General features: G+C 40.7%; 1 protein-coding gene across 1 annotated transcript in view; it reads right to left on the reverse strand.

Annotated features, from left to right (window-relative positions):
• The window catches only part of CARMIL3 (capping protein regulator and myosin 1 linker 3), a 3,552,770-nt gene that overhangs the window by 1,910,132 nt on the left and 1,623,309 nt on the right, over nt 1-19,329 (reverse strand). The window lies entirely within an intron of this gene.

Raw genomic sequence — 19,329 nt, forward strand, 5'->3', positions numbered from 1 at the left:
GGACAATCTAACAACTAAAAGGACAAGTTAATTCAAGCACCAAAAGGGAAAGTGGCTAGGCTTAAATTAACCCATAAGGGCAACTAGCCTAGTACTTCTCTATGAAACTATTTTTTTTTAATAATGCTGTCAGTGTTGGTTAAGTGAATTAAAACTAGATAATTATATTTAATGCACAATTTTTTTTTAAAATGGCAATGAAATGTGTTGCCTCATAGGGCCAAGCTAATAATGTAACACAAAGTTATCTTACGTAATGTTAGTGTGACAGCAGTCCTACAGCTGACTGTCAGACTTTAATTAGAAGTTATGTACCTACCATAACGTTCCATGTTAGTTGTCTTCACTCGCCTTCTTTCTTGCTGGATGGGTTCGGAGCCGATCCTCGGCTCCGACTAGGCCACTTACTAAAGCTCGAGAGCTTATTTTACCGGCTCGAGGCAACCCTATATCCCATGATGCTAGTCGATAACTCCCCAGATCTCGTTTGGAAGCTGAAAAACCTAGCATAGGCCAATAAAACAAAATCCTCCAACTGGAAGGAGGAGGAAGAGGGATAAAAACCTCCAAAGATAATTATTTACACTACATATATCTTAGGACACCTAGATAGTGAACAAAGAAATAAAAGGACCCTTCAAGGAAGGGAAGATCTTCTCGGTCTGTCCAGGCTAGGGGGATGGTGGGTGGGATGCAAGAAAGAAGGCAAGAGACGACAACTAACATGGAACGTTATGGTAGGTACATAACTTCTCAATGTTAAGTTGTCAATCTCGCCTTCATTCTTGCTGGATGGGACCGCGTCCCTAGCACCTTCATCCTGGGTGGCTCATTGGAACAGACTCTTAAGAATGGTGGAACCAAATGTTGCTCTGTCCCTGGAGGCCATGTCCAATTTGTAATGCGAAACAAAGGTATGAGGAGAGGCCCATGTGGCTGCCGCACAGATAGTGTCTATTGGTAGTCTAGCTTGAAAAGCTGTAGATGTAGCTAGTGCTCTAGTTGAATGGGCTTTTGGCTTAGAAGTTAATTCCCTGCCTCTGAGTTGATAAATAGATGTAATCACAGAAGACAGCCACCTAGATAGGGTTACCTTGGAAACAGGAAGGCCTTTCTTATTTTCTGTGTACGATAAAAACAGTTGATCAGACTTCCTTATTTGTTTGGTTCTATCCAAATAGTATCGGAGCTGGCAGTGAACATCTAGATAATGTAGCTTTTGCTCTGCTCTATTAGTATAGTTTGGGAAAAAAACTGGGAGATCAATTGATTGACTTAAATTTGTCTGCGAAGCCACCTTGGGTAAGAAGGATGGATTAGTCCTTAGAGAAACTCTGTCTTTATGGAAGATTAAGTAGGGAGGACGAATGCAGAGGGCGTGAAGCTCTGATACTCTCCTAGCAGAAGTAATGGCGACTAGGAAAAGTGTCTTCCAGGAAAGAAATTTCAAAGAACAGGAGACCGCAGGTTCAAAGGGGGGGAGAATTAAGGATGTTAAGACTAAATTAAGATCTCACTGAGGTGGAGAGTCTTTGATCAGAGGCTTAAGTAAATATACACCTTTAAGGAAGGCTTTGCAAAGCTTATTGGACATGATGTTGTGGTCCGATAAGCCTGTATGAAAATTCAATATGGCTGCCAACTGAACCTTTACTGTAGAGGCAGAAGACCCTGAATGAAAAATTTCTGCTAGGAAGTCTAAGACCGAATGAATTGGGGCAGTAAAGGGATCTATATTCCTTGCCTTTGCCCAGAAGGAGAAATGTTTCCATTTACTAGTGTAAATCCTTCTGGTGGAAGATTTAAGGGAAGCTACTATGATATCCCGGACGGGATTAGAAATCATAGGAAGCCTGGCTAAGGACGGAAGTGGAGCAACAAAGCAGTGAGGTTGAGAGAATGTAGGGATTGGTGCAGCTGCCCCGACTGATGGGTCAACAGATCTGGAGCTGGATCCAGATGCCAAGGCTGTACCAAAAGATAATGATGTAGGCACGGAAACCATATCTGTCGAGGCCAATAAGGGGCAATGAGAATCAACTTTGCTCTCAAGGCGGTTGCTTTCTGAATTACTTGTGGAATTAGAGGAAAGGGTGGATAGGCATAGAGAAGTCCCCAAGGCCAATCTTGGACTAGAGCGTCTCTGAGGGGATGGCCTGGAAGGGGGAAGAGGGTGAAGAACTCGGGGCATTTGCTGTTTTGGGATGTAGCAAAAAGATTGCAGCAAGGAAGGCCCCACTTCTGAAAAATCTCTTCCGCTTCCAATTGTTTGAGAGACCACTCGTGTGGCATGAGTATGGCTCTGCTCAACCTGTCCACTATGAAGTTGGACTTACCGGGGATGTGCGTTGCTATGAGAAACCGCTGAGAGGAGATCACCCATTGCCAAAGTCTGAGTGCCTCTCGACACAAGGGATAGGACTTGGTTCCACCCTGCTTGTTGATGTACCACACTACGGACATATTGTCCGTTTGGATTGCAATAGTTCCTAGGGGAAGAGAGTCATGGAGGGCTTGCAACGTTAAAAGCACTGCTCTCATCTCTAGGACATTTATGTGCAGGTGGTGCTCAAAAGGTTGCCAAGTGCCATGGACCATCCTTCCCTGAAAATGCCCCCCCCCCCCCACCCGATCAGGGAGGCGTCCGATGTGACCGTGGCGACCGGGGGAGGAGGAACAAAGGGTCTGCCCTGATGGACTTGTGGGGACAATATCCACCAGGACAGATGACTTTTGCAAGTTTGAGTTATCATGATCTTGTGGTGCATGGGGAGTTGCTGAAAAGACCATTGGGCGAACAGCATCCACTGTAGAAGACGCATGTGAAAACGTGCAAGGGGAAGAAGTGTTATGGAGGCCGCCATAAGAACCAATACTTTCAGGACAAACCTGGCCTGAATTTTGTCACTCTGAAGAAGAACATGGACATGGTTTTGAATATCTAAGACTCTTTGGTCTGTTAACTTTGCTGAAAGTTGTATGGTGTTCAAGTTGGCGCCTATAAAGGTAATAGACTGACAAGGCGACAAGGCAGACTTTTCGAAATTTATAGAGATTCCTAGCCCTCTGCAAATGTGAATGGTGTAAGCTCTGGCTTGGAGAAGTTGATGCCTGGTGGTGGCAGTGAGGAGACAGTCGTCTAGATATGGAAACACCTGGAATCCTTGCCGTTTCAGGTGAGCCGTAACCACTGCCATACATTTGGTGAACACTCTGGGGGCTGTAGTGAGACCAAAGGGCAGGGCTCTGAATTGGTAGTGACTGGCCCCCATCCGAAAGCGGAGAAACCTTCTGGAGCGCCTGTGAATTTTGATGTGATAGTACGCATCCTGAAGGTCCACGGAGCACATCCAATTGTCCTTGCCCAGAAAGGGCAGAATGGACTGTAGCGTGACCATCCGGAATCTTGTTCTCTTTACAAACTTGTTCAGTTTGCTGAGATCTAATATTGGTCTCCAGTCCCCTGTCTTTTTCGGTACCAAAAAGAACCTTGAGTAGATTCCGGATCCTAGTTGGTCTGCTGAGACTGGCTGGATGGCTCTTTTTGCTAGCAGTTTTGATATTTCTGATACTGCTAGTTCCCTTAGACCGGGTGGAACGTCTGGAAGGGTTCCCTTTTGTTGAATTGGGGTTTGGATAAAGGGAATTTTGTAACCCTCGGATATGATCGACTGTACCCATTTGCCTTGAGTAAGGGAAAGCCAGGCTATTGGGTACAGTGACAATCTTCCCCCGACTGCCTCCAAAGGTGGACAATTGGGCAACATCTCAGGGATGCTGGAAGGGTTTGTCAGAGAGAGGCTTCCTTCTGCCCTGGTTTTGCGGACCCCCTCTGCCCCTAGGGCGGTGTCTGTTGTTGTTACCCCCTCTGCCTCTGGGGGTAAACTGACCTCTTGCATCAGACGTGACTCCTTGAGATTTGCAGAACCACATTTTCCCACCCTTTTGACCCTTAGGGTATGGTCTTGAAGGGGTGGAGAAACGGACTCCTACGGCAGAAAGAGTTTTGCCATCTTGCTCGCATCTGGTCAAGGTGTCTTTCACTTGAGGTCCGAACAAAGCCGAACCATCAAAAGGGGAATTTGTGAAGGACGCCTTGAAAGGGTCTGCGAAATTACACAGCCGCATCCAGGCGTGACACCTTAAGGCCACTCCTGTGCCTGCGGCCCTACTCGCTCCATCGTCTGCATATGAAATCAGGAGTTAATCGAGTTCAGGGTTCCAAGCTGTGAGTTTATTTTATCCTGGGACCCAGCAGCTGATGGATCCTGTAAGACTTCTCCCAACTCTTTGAGAATATCTCTCTGAAGGCGGGTGAAGTATCACAGGTAATTCAGCGACCGCATGGCAAAGGTCGCTGAAGAAAACATCCGCTTACCGTACCTATCCATGGTCCTAGAATCCTTATAGGAGGATGGATAGGTACTGAAGGATCAGCTAGTTCCTTCTTGGTGGCTGCAGCCACCATCATGGCATCTGCCAGTACACCTTTTGTTAGGAATTGCTTGTCAACTGGTGCTGTAATGAATTTAGATGGCCTCCGAGGGGTGGGTTCCACCAAATCTGGGGCCGACCACGCCTTCCGAGCCACTACTTCCATAAGGGGGTCGAAAGGCGGAGACACCCAGGAGGTGGATGGTCGAGAACCGAACGCCTCCAGGTACACTGACTCGTCCTCGGAAGGATTAAGGGAAGACCAGTTCCCCCTCTGCTTCAGGATTTCTAGGATGTCTGAAAAAGAGACATCCTCAGAGGGGGACTTTGGGGATCCCTCCGACTCATCCAAGTCGGTGTCAGATGTAATAGACTCAGGGGAGTCCACATGCTTCCTCTTACATGTCCTCTTACGTGGAGGCTCCGCTGACAGGTCAGGAGAAGCCTCAGAAGAGGAAGAAATTCCCAGTGGGGAAACCTGAGGCATTGGATCTCTGGGTCCGGGAGCAAGAGAGTGAGAAGAGACATCAGCAGGCACTGTAGTGGGAGGAGCTGATGGAGCTGACCATTGACTAAGCCCTGGGGCTAGTACGCTCCTCATCACCTCGTAGGCTCCCCTATCAGAAAGGCCAGAGGGCCCCCGCTCCGAAGAGATAGGAACCCCAGGCCGCACCGACAGGGAAGGCTCCGAGGCCAATGTCGGGGCCAAGCTCACCAGCGCCGACGCTCCGAGAGGGAGAACGGGGTCGGACAATGGTCCGATGCCACTCGCCCCCTCGGAGCCGATGAGAGAGATCAGGCGCCCGGATCCCTCCAATGAAGGTATCAAAGAGGAGATCAGAGCGGAAGACGAAGGAGCCGAAGGGGGAGGTATCGGCTCCAACGCCACAACGGTCACGGCTCCGAGGAGCTCCAGCTCCAAAATCTGAGGGAGAGTCGAAGGAGGAAAAATAAGTGGAGTCGAAATAGCTACCATCTGATGAGATGGGCTAGAGATCATCTGGGCCAATGCCTGAGACTTTAACAGCCTACTTACCACTCTCTCAAGGTCGTGATCTGAAAGTCTGGACGACCGAGAAGATCGGCTACGATGGCTCCGCTCCGAGAGCAGGGGAGATCTCGGAGCCGAATGGATGGACTCCAATGAAGGGGATCTTGACCTCTTCTTAGATGGAGCCAATGGAGCCGAAGACACGTCGGCTCCAGCCGGAGCCGACAGTGAAAGCATGGGCTCAGAGGTATCGGCACCGAGTGGTGCCAAGACCGGAACTTGTGACTCAAATGGATCGGCTCCAGCCGGAGCCGATCTAGGCACAGACAAGGAGCCAGCAGCCGAAGGCTTAGTACTTGGAGCCGACGGTTTTGCAGGTTTCAAGGGCCTCCCCGACGCAGACTTAGTCGGGGAGCCCTCGGGCTTTAACAAGCCCCTCAGTATAAGTTTATTCCTGCGCTCCTGCAGGACTCTTGGACTGAATGCATGACATACTGAACAAGAGTCCTGCAGGTGCAGGGGTCCCAGGCAGTAAACACAAGAAGTGTGACCATCTGTCAGAGACATTTTCTGACAGCACGAGTCACACTTCTTAAAGCCTGAGACCTTAGTTTCTTTAGGTTCCTTCGACATAACAGTGTCGAGGGTTCACAAATGTAACAGAAAAACACACACACACACAGACTCTCGAAAATTATAAATTAACAATAAAATGTTAATAGGGATACTGACACACCCAAACACTCCACAGGATCCCTAAGAAAAATTCGGAAAGGGGCAGGCTTAAGGCCTAACCTAAGAGTGGAGGGACTGGGATATAAGGGATAAAGAGGGAAGGTATATAAAAAAGTAATAGAGTTAAGGGTAGTTACTAACTATTGAAAGAAATAACTAGGTGAAATTTTAACTCAAAAAGGGTGACTGAATACTATGTATATATAAGACTTACCAGGAGCCGGTAAAAAACGCACCTCGCAAGCGAAAGCGGCAAACGAAATCTGGGGAGTTATCGCCTAGCATCATGGGATATAGGGTTGCCTCGAGCCGGTAAAATAAGCTCTCGAGCTTTAGTAAGTGGTCGAGTTGGAGCCGAGGATCAGCTCCGAACCCATCCAGCAAGAATGAAGGCGAGATTGACAACTTAACATCTGCTCTTCACACAAGACTGTTTAAAGGCTATCATATAGTGATACATAAAAGGCACTATTTGGGTCAAAATGCTAATAAAATATCATCTGTATGTGCTAGAAAATACTGAAAGCATACTAACACAGCTTACCAAATTACAGTGAAAATGGAGATGGTCTTTTTCTGAATTCAGCTACATGAAGATTCTACAGATTTTAAAAATGTTAAGCGGTTTAAATGGAGTGATTTGACTGGATGTGCATAGGCTAAAAGAAAATTCAAACAGGTAAAGTGCTGTGTAATTTGTAGTGAAAATAAATGCATAAGGAAATGTGCAAAACTCTGCATTAATATTTATTAACTTCCCTCAAGTAAAATGAAGTAGTAGCCCGTGTTAGTTTTTGCCCTGCAGAGAATGTGTCTGAAGATACAAATCTATTAAAACGAGATGTGCAAGATGTTTTGCCATTAAGATTTCTACCACTAAGCTCTCATTTAGATTGCACAGTTATACCTCCACATTTCTGAATTACTTTAAAAAGTGTAACATTATTGTTTCAGTGAGAATAGAAGCTAGTAACAAAATATTGCAAGGGAGTTGAAATTAGTTAAAAACCTCTAGACAGTAACAAATGTAATCTGTTCAAGAAGAAAGATTCCAACATTTCAGATGCACCCACATTATTGTATTAGGGCAGCTATGTAGTTTGCTTTAGAAGTAAGTTGCTTTGACATTTTCCATAACAGAAATAGGATGTTACCTAGCGACACAGAAGCTAGAGAGTCATACTCTGAATAATAGGCACACAACCAATTTATGAGAGAAGACAAGCTCAAGAATGACATTTTTCATGTTGTAAAGCATATGCAAAGGAACTGTTGGTATACAAGAGAACACATTCCAATTTACATTTGTACTCAAACAACTAATTTCTCTCTGTAACTCTACATATAATAATGTCCTGTACTAAAATAAAAAAAAAAACTCCAGCGCTTTCATTTAAAGGACTGCATCAATTAGCAGATTCATTGTAATTACTGATGTCCATTAAAATCTTCTGTAAAACAACAAGAAATTTGCTATGGAACCCTGACTGACAACATGGTGAGGAATAGCATCATTGAGCAAAACTGACCAAAATACCAGAAGAGAAAAAGAAACTCACAAATAAGTGCAGAACGGTCACTAAAACAGGGAGAAGGCAATAAGAGCTGTAGAATCCACTCCAAATAGGGTTCTTCTTTGCCAATATAATGAGTAGAAAATACGCCAGAAATTCCACAGTCACTTCCGTTTATTGCAAACAAATATGTAAGTGCTTTCGTCCCAAAATAATACTAATAGGAACTTCATCAGAAACCAACATTACACCAGAATGCATTCATTTATCCACCTTGTTACATGATGTCACTTCCTCTTTTAATTAATACATAAATTAAATGTTCTCTTAAAAAGAGAAGCAATGCACCTTATAAACATAGACTACTACAGCTACAGACATAAACATCCCTACATGAAACCCTACAAAAATAAAGTAGTAAGATAAAAAAATATAAATATATATATATATATATATATATATATATATATATATATATATAAAAACTTTCTGAACAATTTTTAAATAGCAAATATAACCCAACCACCTCATATAGGAGCTTTAAAATCATTAGTATAATATAAAACAATAAAGCTCAACCATAATGATGGCTCTTACTGCCTTCACCCTGTTTTAGTGACTGTTCTGTATTTAAAAAAAAAAAACTCAAAATGTAAATATTTTTACAGGGGTCAAATCTCCCTGTACCCTCAGTCGATTTGCTCTCTCATGAGAGAAGCAAGCTGTTCACATACCAGCAAACTTATAAATGTGTATATACATAAAAAATATAGTTAGAAAATGAAAGTTTGTCCAACAGGACGCAGCCCTAACCCTCTGTGGTTATTGCCAGATCCAGTTCTTAAAAAAAAAAAAAAAAAAAAAAAAAAGTAGCACACCAGCTCCATCTTGCTCCCCAAAGGGCATCCTTTTCATCATTTGCTAACTGCTATATGTACAACAACATCAAATACATTACAGCCACGTACAGAAAAGACAGTGACAAATATGTGAACAGCTATAGTACATACTGTACATGTATAAGAAGGCAGTGTCATTCATGGCGACTACTACATTACATCCACATACAGAAAAGGCAGTGCCACATTCATCAGGAGCTACATTACATCCGTGTACATACAAGGCAGTGCCACATTACATCCATGTACATACAAGGCAGTGCCACATTCATCAAGAGCTACATTACATCCATGTACATATAAGGCAGTGTAACATCCAGCATAAACAACTACATTACTTCTGTGCACATGCAAAGCTTTCAGTTCTATTCCCAACCTTCACATCAGTACAAAATAATGGAAGAGAAATGGCATGCAAAGTATAAAATAATATAATTTTAGAAAAGGCAAGATTATTCTTAAATGTCATTTATACTAGCAGTATCTTATATCAGGGTCATAAGTAATTTGAATTAGTACTCATAAAGTAGAACTTGGCTGGGAATGTAAGGGCCTTAAGGCATTAGCCTAGCAACTTCCTGTGATCCTAAAGTTGGGAAGGTGCTCAGTTTATTTATTAAGGCTGCTGTCTTATGACCAAAGAGCAGTCCTCCCCACTATAGCTAAAATAGGAATTAGCCACTTCATACCAAGGTGTTGTCACAGTACACATTTCCTACAATGTTCTTTTTTTCTACCTTTTATGATATCACTTACATTTTTGTTAACTGCTCCCTAATATTTATTTGGACTCCAAAACTGTAATTTTTATTGTACAGTAGAAAAACAATCAAAAAGTGTTTCCTGTGACATCACTAACACTGAACTGTGGCATTAGCATTGATTTATATGCAAGTCAAGAATCAAGTGTAACGGTGCATCGTATTATTTTTATATACCCAAAACAAAAATAAATCTACATAACCATGTCTCTGTTAGATTACATCCAATTATATGTTTGGTATCTATCAAAACTAAAAAAGTGCTGTATTCTAAAGTCATATTGACATCTGAACAAGATGAAAGAAGAGAATTACAGGTCTACCATATCTGCACACCTATTTCTTCCCTTTCTCCTTTATACATGGTCATCCTATAGTCCCTTAAGCTTTCTAGGTGGTTTATAACCTATAACAACTCAGTATGAACATAGCACTTGCCTTACATCCCCTCAGTGAAAATATATTTCTCATGTCCTTCTTAAATTTACAACCTTGTGCTAGCTGAATGCATCTGCTTTCTTAACTAACCTTCCTTCCAGTATCCAGACCACATGAATGTCCTTTCAAGACCTTATTTACTCATGCCACATCCTCTTTTCCTTTATTTTCTACACTGTGCACCTTTCAAAATTTCCTCTACGTGCTCATAACTTATTTAATTCATCTAGCTGCCCTAGCTTCGGTTACCTGCACTCTCTACAACAACCAAGTTTCCTTCTCCCTGAATGGCCTTCAGAGCTTATAGTAATGCTACGTATGTGGTTTCATTGGGGTAAGCCCCTTTTTATATTCCCAATGTAGTGACTGCACTACGAAACACCCAGATTACTGCTGTGCATACTACTTTGAGGTTGCCGTACCTTAGGTTAAAGTGAACACTCTGAGCTTCTGCAGCCTCGAACTTATATATATCCCCATCACAAGCTCCATAAAATATTACACTTCTGAAGCTCACAGTTATATTTATCATTATTACAGTGAGTTCCTATAATTCATACTAGCTGCAAAAAAGAATATTTAGTTTTTTTTTTCTTGACCTGTGTGTCAAATCGATATCTACATAAATATCCATACTCACAGAATTATTACTCCAAAACAGCAATATTTTTTTTTGGGAAGTGAAACTGAGCTGTCATGTTTTCTTCTGCCTATTTTCTCAGTCTCTTCAGATTTCCCCTCATACTTGCCCATTTGCTTCCATCACAAACTTCCTTTCCTACCTCCAGTTTTGGTGTGGTGACAAACATATTTACACTAGTCTCAGTCCTTTTCAAGACATCTGACATATAAATAGTAAGTAATGCAAAGCCCAATGACCATTACCTTCTATTGCCTAAATTCTAACCAGCTTTTGATCTATTTTACCATCATTGGTCCTTCCTCCATTACTAACATAACCAACAACATTGTATGTGGAAACGTGTCAAAACTTTGCTAAAGTCAAGTCAGTTCTGTGACACAAGCTTAGCCAAGATGATGGCTCAAATGACTGAGGTTTGTTAAACAGTTTAGCCACCAGGTATGCCAGCTGGAAAGGGTGGAGGTGATTGACTTTTGCTGGCTCACCAGTCCAAGGAATACAGGCTGATATGCATCCCACTGCATGACCAACACCTGTGGGCCACAATGATGATGTATGGTCCCTGCAAGAATAAAGGACACAAAAGCATGAGAAAACAAAGTAGAACATCAGTCTCTAGGCATTGTGTAATGTGGTGAAGCATGCACACAATTAGAGCTTGGATTAGCAAGCATTACACTGCACCTGGTGCCCAACAAAGGGAAGAGTTAAGAGTATATAAAAAGATGTCCTGACTCCTTGCAGGGTGACATTCAACAATAATGGACACCTGCCTGCTATACCAGTATCACTAAATGCCACAAAGGTAAAGAAGAAAGTGTCAAAGCAAATGAGGCTGTGTAGCTGCATGAAGACCTAGGAGGGCAAAAACAAGTATACGAAAAAGAAACAGCTGATGTCTGAAAAGACTACATCCATGTTATCAATATCTCTGCTCAACCAGTCAAACAGTTTTATCCAGCTGATCTAACATTATATTTTGTGAGTAAAATCAGGTTGGTTAAAGAGCTGCTTCTTTCTGTAATCTTGCAGTTGACTAACGTTCTCTGGGGCCTTTTCCATCACCTTACATACTTCTTCTTCTTCTTTCGGCTTTTCCTGGTTAGGGGTCACCACAGTGGATTACCTGTCCGCTCATGATTGGCAGTGGAGTTTTATAGTGTCGAGTTGCCAGCCTGGCACCCAACCTTTCATATAAGGCACACACACACACACACACACACACACACACTCACGTCTAGGGCCAATTTAGAGTGTCCAATCCACCTACAGCATGTCTTTGGGATGTGGGAGGGAACTGGAGCACCTGGAGGACACCCATGCAAGCACAGGGAGGACATGCAGACTCTGCACAGAGGGCACCCCAACCGAGGATCGAACTGGAGAACCTCTTGCTGTGAGGTGGCAATGCTAACCGCTGCACTACCGCAGCCGCCATCCATCACCTTACCTTCTACTAATGCTAATTCTGCAGTTCATTGCTTATCACCTTAGCTGTACTATAACCCTCCTCTGCTCAAAATCAACATAACTTGTTTTCAGAAACATATTAAACAATCTTGCTAGGTACTAACTCAGTAACTCACTGAACCCCTGAAGAGCTCTTAAGGAAGTTCATCAGGACCCTAAGATTGATTGTACATAAGGAGGCTAACTCTTTGCATTTTTCAACCTTAGTTACATCTATATTCATCCGTTTCTTATCTCTGTATCTATTAGCCCTTCCATGTTTGCACTCTCTACTTTTTATCCCAAGGAACAATCAAATAAACTCATTCAGGATTTTCAGTTTCTCAGAAGTCTCACATCATCTTTTCTCATTCTTGCCAAGCTACTTTGGATAAGTCTAGGCATTTCCAAAAAATATCTTCACTCCATCCTTTTTTTCTGAGGCATGTTCTTTCCAGTTTCATTTTTAGCTTTCCCTGCGTCCACATATCCATTTTGTCTTGCTTCATCATCTGTATTACTGGTTGAAATGTTTCTCCTTTCATCCTGTTTAAGCCATTTTCTATTTCTACACTTTAATATTAAAACAAAATACAACTATTAAAACAGAGAAGGAAATTAAATGAGTTGGAAGCTTAGGTATCCATTAATAAGCAGTTAAGGCTGACAGAATAGGTCAATCTTGTAAAAACAAGGCAAGATTCACATTTGTATTTGTGAATAAGATTTCAATAAAGTGATTAAAGCACAACAGAAATGACTAATCGCAATTAAAGAAGTTGTTTGAAGAATACTAAAAGCTAAGCTCTTTTTCAATATGAGAAGCAAACCAGCAAGAAGCAAGAAAACTCCAAATTGTACATCTTTAATACACCATTAGCAAAATAAATATGCATTTAAATTCCATTCCTATGTTGACAGAAACATAAGTATTTAAAACACAGTTGTTGTTACTATAACTGATAATTTTGAAACTGTGAAACTTGTGGATGATGCACAAAAATATTAAAATGAGAGACATGTAAAGCTGCTAAACAGATTATGATAGCATGTCCACCTATCTAAGAGCAAATGAAAAACAAGCATTGACCTATTCTGACCTATTCTGTCAGCCTTAACTGCTTATTAATGGATAGCTAAACTTCCCACTCTATATTAAACTTATCCAAGCACACAAACTTATTTTCAGCCCCACTCTCTGGCCATCCCTTGCCTGTACCTTCCAAATGCATCTCCCTGTCAGGCCTCTAAGATCAAACTTCCAAAATTTAATAGAAGTACATAACCCTGCCCACCCAGCAGGCAAACACCTTCTATCCTTCTCGCTAGCACACCACTGGAATGCTCTCCCACCTCTCATCCGGACCACTATTAGTCTTTCTGCCTTTAAAACCTTGCTCCACTCACCCCTAACTACACAATGGGAATGTTCTTGCCCCCATCCTACATAAATTTCATGACTATAGTTACTCTCTGTAAACTAACTTATCCATGAAGAACCACCTATAGTCTTATAATGCCTAGCAACAAATTAGAAGAATTAGCATATTCTCTGGAACTTCATTTGTCTGTAATGAATTTTTTTCTTAAATGCATTGTACTAATTTGCTGCTGCAAATGCCAATTTTTATGTTACTTTGTTACTTTGTATTTTTCTAATTCTAACATACTTGTAATTTTTGTAATCTTGCAAATTGTAATATTTGTACTTTTTCTGGCGCTTTTCTCCCCAGGACTCCATTGAAAATGGACTCCATGTGGCCCAATGGAACATCCTGGCAAGCAAACTGCAAGTAAATAAATAAATAAATGAGACATAAATGCATGGCTTATGTTCTCAAGCCAGGGGAACCAAAGCCATTTACACAACAAATTAGAGTAACTCCCTAATGCTAAGTTCAGAAGAGAAACAGGCAATACAGAGGCCTCTAGGAATAATGTTGTACCATGAAAACTTTGCAGCTCTTATGTCTAAGCTAACTTAAGTCTTGAAGACAGCTATTACAGTAAGATGTCTTAGGGATGGTACAATGAACAAGAAAAGATTTTTGAATTTCTCAAGAAAGTAATTACAAAAACATCAACATTAAAGTATGATGATGTGAGCCAGCTGTACTGCAAATCTATGACTGTCAGAATGTTACAAGAGCTGTTATACAACAACAACAAAAAAATGAACCAAATAAACATGGATCAAGAGGATTTATAGAAATACAATTCAGAGGTACGTGGAGAGAAAAGTAACTCCAATAATGCATGGATGTTAGAAATTCCATGAAGGTATGTCTGATAAAGAGGTTCATGTGGAAGCTGACCACAAACACTTGTAAAACATATTCAGAACCTATTTATACAAGGCATCTCCAGGATCACAGAGGATCTTACTTAATTTACATAAGTATGATTTGAAACTGAAACACCAGGCAGTGAAAGAACTACATCAGAGATGTAGTTACATTGATATGGAAATGCAAAAATGTGGTCACTGAAAGAAGGAAAAAGCATAATCATTAATGAAATAAATGTAGCTTCTTTTATTTATTTAGTTAGTTTGTCAAGAAAAAACTAAGTTGTGTCTAGGACTTAATGTTCAAAGCTAACAAAATGATGTTTCTTTAGGTTTACTATTAAATGTTCGAATGCACTCCATGCGAACGGCGACCCCATTGACGCGTTTGCGCGAACCGACACACCGAAACCGTTTCGATAGTGAACCGAAACCGCGAAACTCCGACGATCGACATTACCGGCCGCGCAACACCTCCACACCCATGCTACCATGGGTCGGATGGGGGCGAGATTTTGCCATTCACACATCTGGGCGTGGGTGTAGTGATGTTCGCAGTTCCGCGTTCGGGCAATACGCGTCGCACAAAACGGGATCGACAATTTGATAGTAAACCGTTTCTTTACACAACCAAGAAGGCAATTGTTTGAGAGAATAAATGAAATGTAAAAGTAAAATGCAAAGAAAGAGAACAGATGAGATGTTCATCTGAAAGTATACTTAGCTAGAGCAAGCAGTGCAGTTTTACCATATGCGGTGCATATCATAACAGAAATCCACTTGGCTGTAGTGAAAAGGGATGAGTTCAAAGGCATATTTACATAGTGAAAATACTGTTGAAACAGCTTTAACAAAAGATATGAAATCTATCATTCTCGGTTATAGAATATAGGAATACTCTACTGCCAAGACTCAGTCTCTCACTAGCTCAGTTTTTAAGAGAAAATGATGAAAACCAAACTGCCTGCTTCTACTATATTACTAATGCATAAACATCAACAAAATAAAAGAAACTCTGGAGAAAAACTGGCAGACAGAAAGAGCATTATCTCAAACACTACCAAAGAGTACTATATTTACATGCAGAAGAAAAGTAAGAATATAAAAGTAATTTTAAAAGTTTGCAACCTGAAAATGAAGTGGATTGTAATGCAGCTGAACCAGGACACTTTGCAGTCCATTGCTTAGATGAAAAGCTGTATGAAAGAAATTGGGCACATTAGTATTAGACAAATACATCATAGTTACAAGAGGAAAAACAACAAGATATGTCATAGCCTCTTCTATTGCAAGACAGAAGAGACCGACAGCACTAGTAGCTGAGAGAGGCTTCTTCAGGTGTTTCTAAGAAAATCTTTTACACAGAAAGAATAGTTTTAAAAGGAGCGAAACATGTCCAAATATTCTTGATAAACCCTAATGAGTGGGAGAGCTAGTGAACAAACTGTTGAGTTATATAGACAATCCAACAGCTCATTGTGGTGCTTAAGGATTGAAAAGCTGCATTTAGTAAAGAATCTTGAGAATATGTAGGAAAGATCTTATTATTATGTCAAATATACATTGCATGATTAGTATAAAGAAAGTTTTTTTTTTATAAATGATCAATATTATGCAATGCATGACACCACACCACCACATAATGTACATAATATAGATTTTTAACAAAATAGGAGGGATTTAACAGGTGTACTACATGAGATATATAGCTTTATATTCTAATGAATTAGCTATAGGAAGCTGCATGCCATGTAATACACTTTTAGACAGCTTAATGTCATAGTTTGACAAAGCAGGAAAACAAAATCTCTAATATTTTACATGCTCCACATCCCTAACAATAATATACTCACTTCTAGTCACACAGCTATGACCAAAGGAGACCATCAAATGCTATAGCTGACATTATGTGGCTCGACTGTAGATTTAAATAAGTAAACCATCATCCAGTCAGTCCTGATGCAAAATCTATATTCAATCAAAGCGGTTCTTGAACATATGAACTGCAGCTATAGGTGTAACTATATATGTATATCTTTATTTGTATCTGTATCTATATCAGGCAAAGATGGGGGATTTTCTGAACTAGAAATCAAATAAAGTGCTATATCAATTAGACGCTTTTGGAAACATATGCCTTGGTCAAACTGCAGGAGCAAAACACTGAAAGCACGCATGCTGCAAGAATGATTCAAACCCAGACCCTCCAGATTACCATCCTGGTTGTTCTTCCATTCATCTACTGAACCAGCTAAGAAATGAGCAATGTAATTATATCTCCCTCACACATATGAGCTACACACACAGATCACTGACACTTTTTTTCTTTTCCACAACAAAAATTGAATATTGAATGATCTTTCTGGTTCTGTTTATTGCAAATAAAAATTACTCCATTATAAAGAGGAAAGTCTGGATAATGGGTCTGAAATCAGAGGAGGCAAGTCAGACAGGTGTCAGAGATGGTGGAGCATATGATCGAGGAGGGGACTATAAGATATGGCTGATGGCACACATCTGTAGTGGGGAAAAATGTAAAATTAATAAATATGTTTTTGACCTGGCTGTTGCACTGGTAGTTTGAATTAATATCTATAGAAAAACTTAATTGAAGTCTGAAAAATCAGGCTGTCTCCTGATATCGGAAACCTTTTAAGACTAGACCATCAGCAGTTTGGCTTTGTCAAGTGAAGACCTTTCATATTAATGCTGGTTAATATTTTTGAGTGTGTCACACAGACAACTGAAAGTGGCCACATAGTACCTGCACAGTATCTAGACCGGGTCAATGCATTCAGCACCATACCTTATGCTGGCATGATAAGAAAGCTAGATTATTTACAAACTAATCCCTATATGTTGTGAAGGGGATAGCAAACTTTCTAAAAGGCAGAACCCATATTCTACAACTTGAAGGTGCCTCATCAGAAGATTTAAAGGTGGTATCTCTCAGGGCTCAGTGTTAAGACCCCTCCTAACTGCCATTTACTTTTCTGGTCTCCATGCAAGGAGGAGTATCTTGGCTTACTAAGTTTACAGATGATTAGAAGCCTAAAGTTATACTTAGGTTCATAGGTAGGTACTAGGCTATCTGCCCGAAGGCATTTATAAGCCTAGCCGGAATGTGTTGGCTTTCGCCGCCCCCTTAGATTAGTTCCCTGTGCCTCTGTCCAGCACAGCCATTGAAGTGATCCCGGGGGTAAACTTTCTGTTTCCCATCCACTCGACAAGGTTTCTCTTGAAGAGGGTTAGCGAGGAGCTCTGACTAATGTAGACTGGAATCTTGTTCCAGAGCATGGGAAGTATCTGGGACAGGAATCTATCCCTCCAGCACTTCCTATTTATTGTTGTGGTGAGGTTTAGATCCCTGGAGTGTGTGGCTCGAGGGGATATGGTTTACTTTAGGTGGAGCATGTCCATCAATTCTGGGTTGGACATGGCCTTGTATGTCAGGCAGAGATCACCTCTGAGTAGCCGGTATGCAACCGAGTACAGCTGGAGTTTCTTCAGTCGAGCTGCAGATGGTATTTGCTTGAGGCCAGTGATCCTCTTGGTGAGGTACTACTGTGGTCTTTCCAGTTGTTGCAGGTATCTTGTAAGGTACATCCCAAATGGGGCATTGTACTCTATGATGGGTCTAATGAGTGATGCGTAGAGGGGACCAATGACCTCTTTCAATCTGGATGCAAACCCTTTTGTGATTAGATGGGCCACATAGAAGGATTTTCTAACCACTTTGGCAATGTGATTATCGAAGGAGAAGTTACTATCTACTTGGGTCCCCTTTGGTATCTAAACCATACACAAGCTTGTCTCCACATAAACTATTGGTATTCTGAAAATGGGTTAAGTGTAAATGCTAAAATATGCAGTATCATCACATTTGGTATAAAAGCCCTCCATTCAGCATGCTGCATTGCCAAAATACCACTACAAAAATAAAAATGTAGTTAGGGACATTGGAACTGGGGTTGTTAGCTCTATATCTTTTGACTGTCTTGTGACAACAGTGGTCAGGAAATCCTACTTGGCATAAGTAATCTCCGACAGAATATCCTCCAGATCTAAGGAAGTTATCTTCCCTGATACTCAGCATTAATTAGGCCTCATACTGAGTTTAATGCCCCTTCAGGATGTGCCTCACTTAATATATCAAAGCACCGGAAAGGCCACAGAGGTTATTAACCAAGAAAACCACAAGCCTAATGACCCTGAGTTACTGGTAGAAGCACTGTCCTTTCTTTTAGTATCTTACAGACTTTGAGGTGAGACTTATGCCTAGTTTAGTGTCTCAGTATAGATTCAGTTGTTCTTCATCACTGTTATCTGCACAAGTCTAAGACTTCTACTAATACCAGAAACAGGGACCTAAATCTTCAGCAAAAGATAAACAAACATGGTGGAGAGAGACAGGTTTGAAATACAGAATGACTGGATGGTTCAGTGTAAATGTATACCAAGACTGATTGGCTTAGCCCTCCATGAGAAAGAGGTACAGCAGGAGGTACTGACATTGCATATATAGTCCCTAGGATGAAATTACCTTGAAATGTTTATGAATTCTGTTAAAGTATGCATTAGGAGTTAAAGTCAGGTGGATTTTTGCATTGCATTTTAAACTTGTTTTTACGGCTCCTCTTTATGACCCATATTAGTAAAAATAGGTACCGTTTGCTCACAAAGTAAGTATATTAACAAAGGAAGTGAAAGTGCCATTTGGTCTGGAAAATTTGATTCTAGTCTCCAACTCTGAAATGACAAATGGCAAATGACAAATGTTACATTTACAAAGTTCAAGGAAATTTATATATATATATATATATATATATATATATATATATATATATGTATATATATATGTATATATATATATATATATATATATATATATATATATATATATATATATATATATATATGGGTCTACTTTGAAACATCTAAAACTCATAACATTGAGACCAGAACATCTAAAACCCAAAACATCTAAATCCCATAACATCGAATTTCATAACATCTAACACTACAAATCGTAAGAAAATAAAATCCCCTCCACATATAATGACACCAAACTACCAAACACACTTTTTACTATGTTTCTGCAGGGGCCTGTGACATGTCTTCTGCACTTTCAGTGATACTTTTCAGCCATGTCCAAATAGACTTTTATTCGAACATAGA

This window comes from Protopterus annectens, chromosome 16.part0, assembly GCF_019279795.1.
Source record: "Protopterus annectens isolate FY-2018-M chromosome 16.part0, PAN1.0, whole genome shotgun sequence".
Lineage (NCBI taxonomy): Eukaryota > Metazoa > Chordata > Ceratodontiformes > Protopteridae > Protopterus > Protopterus annectens.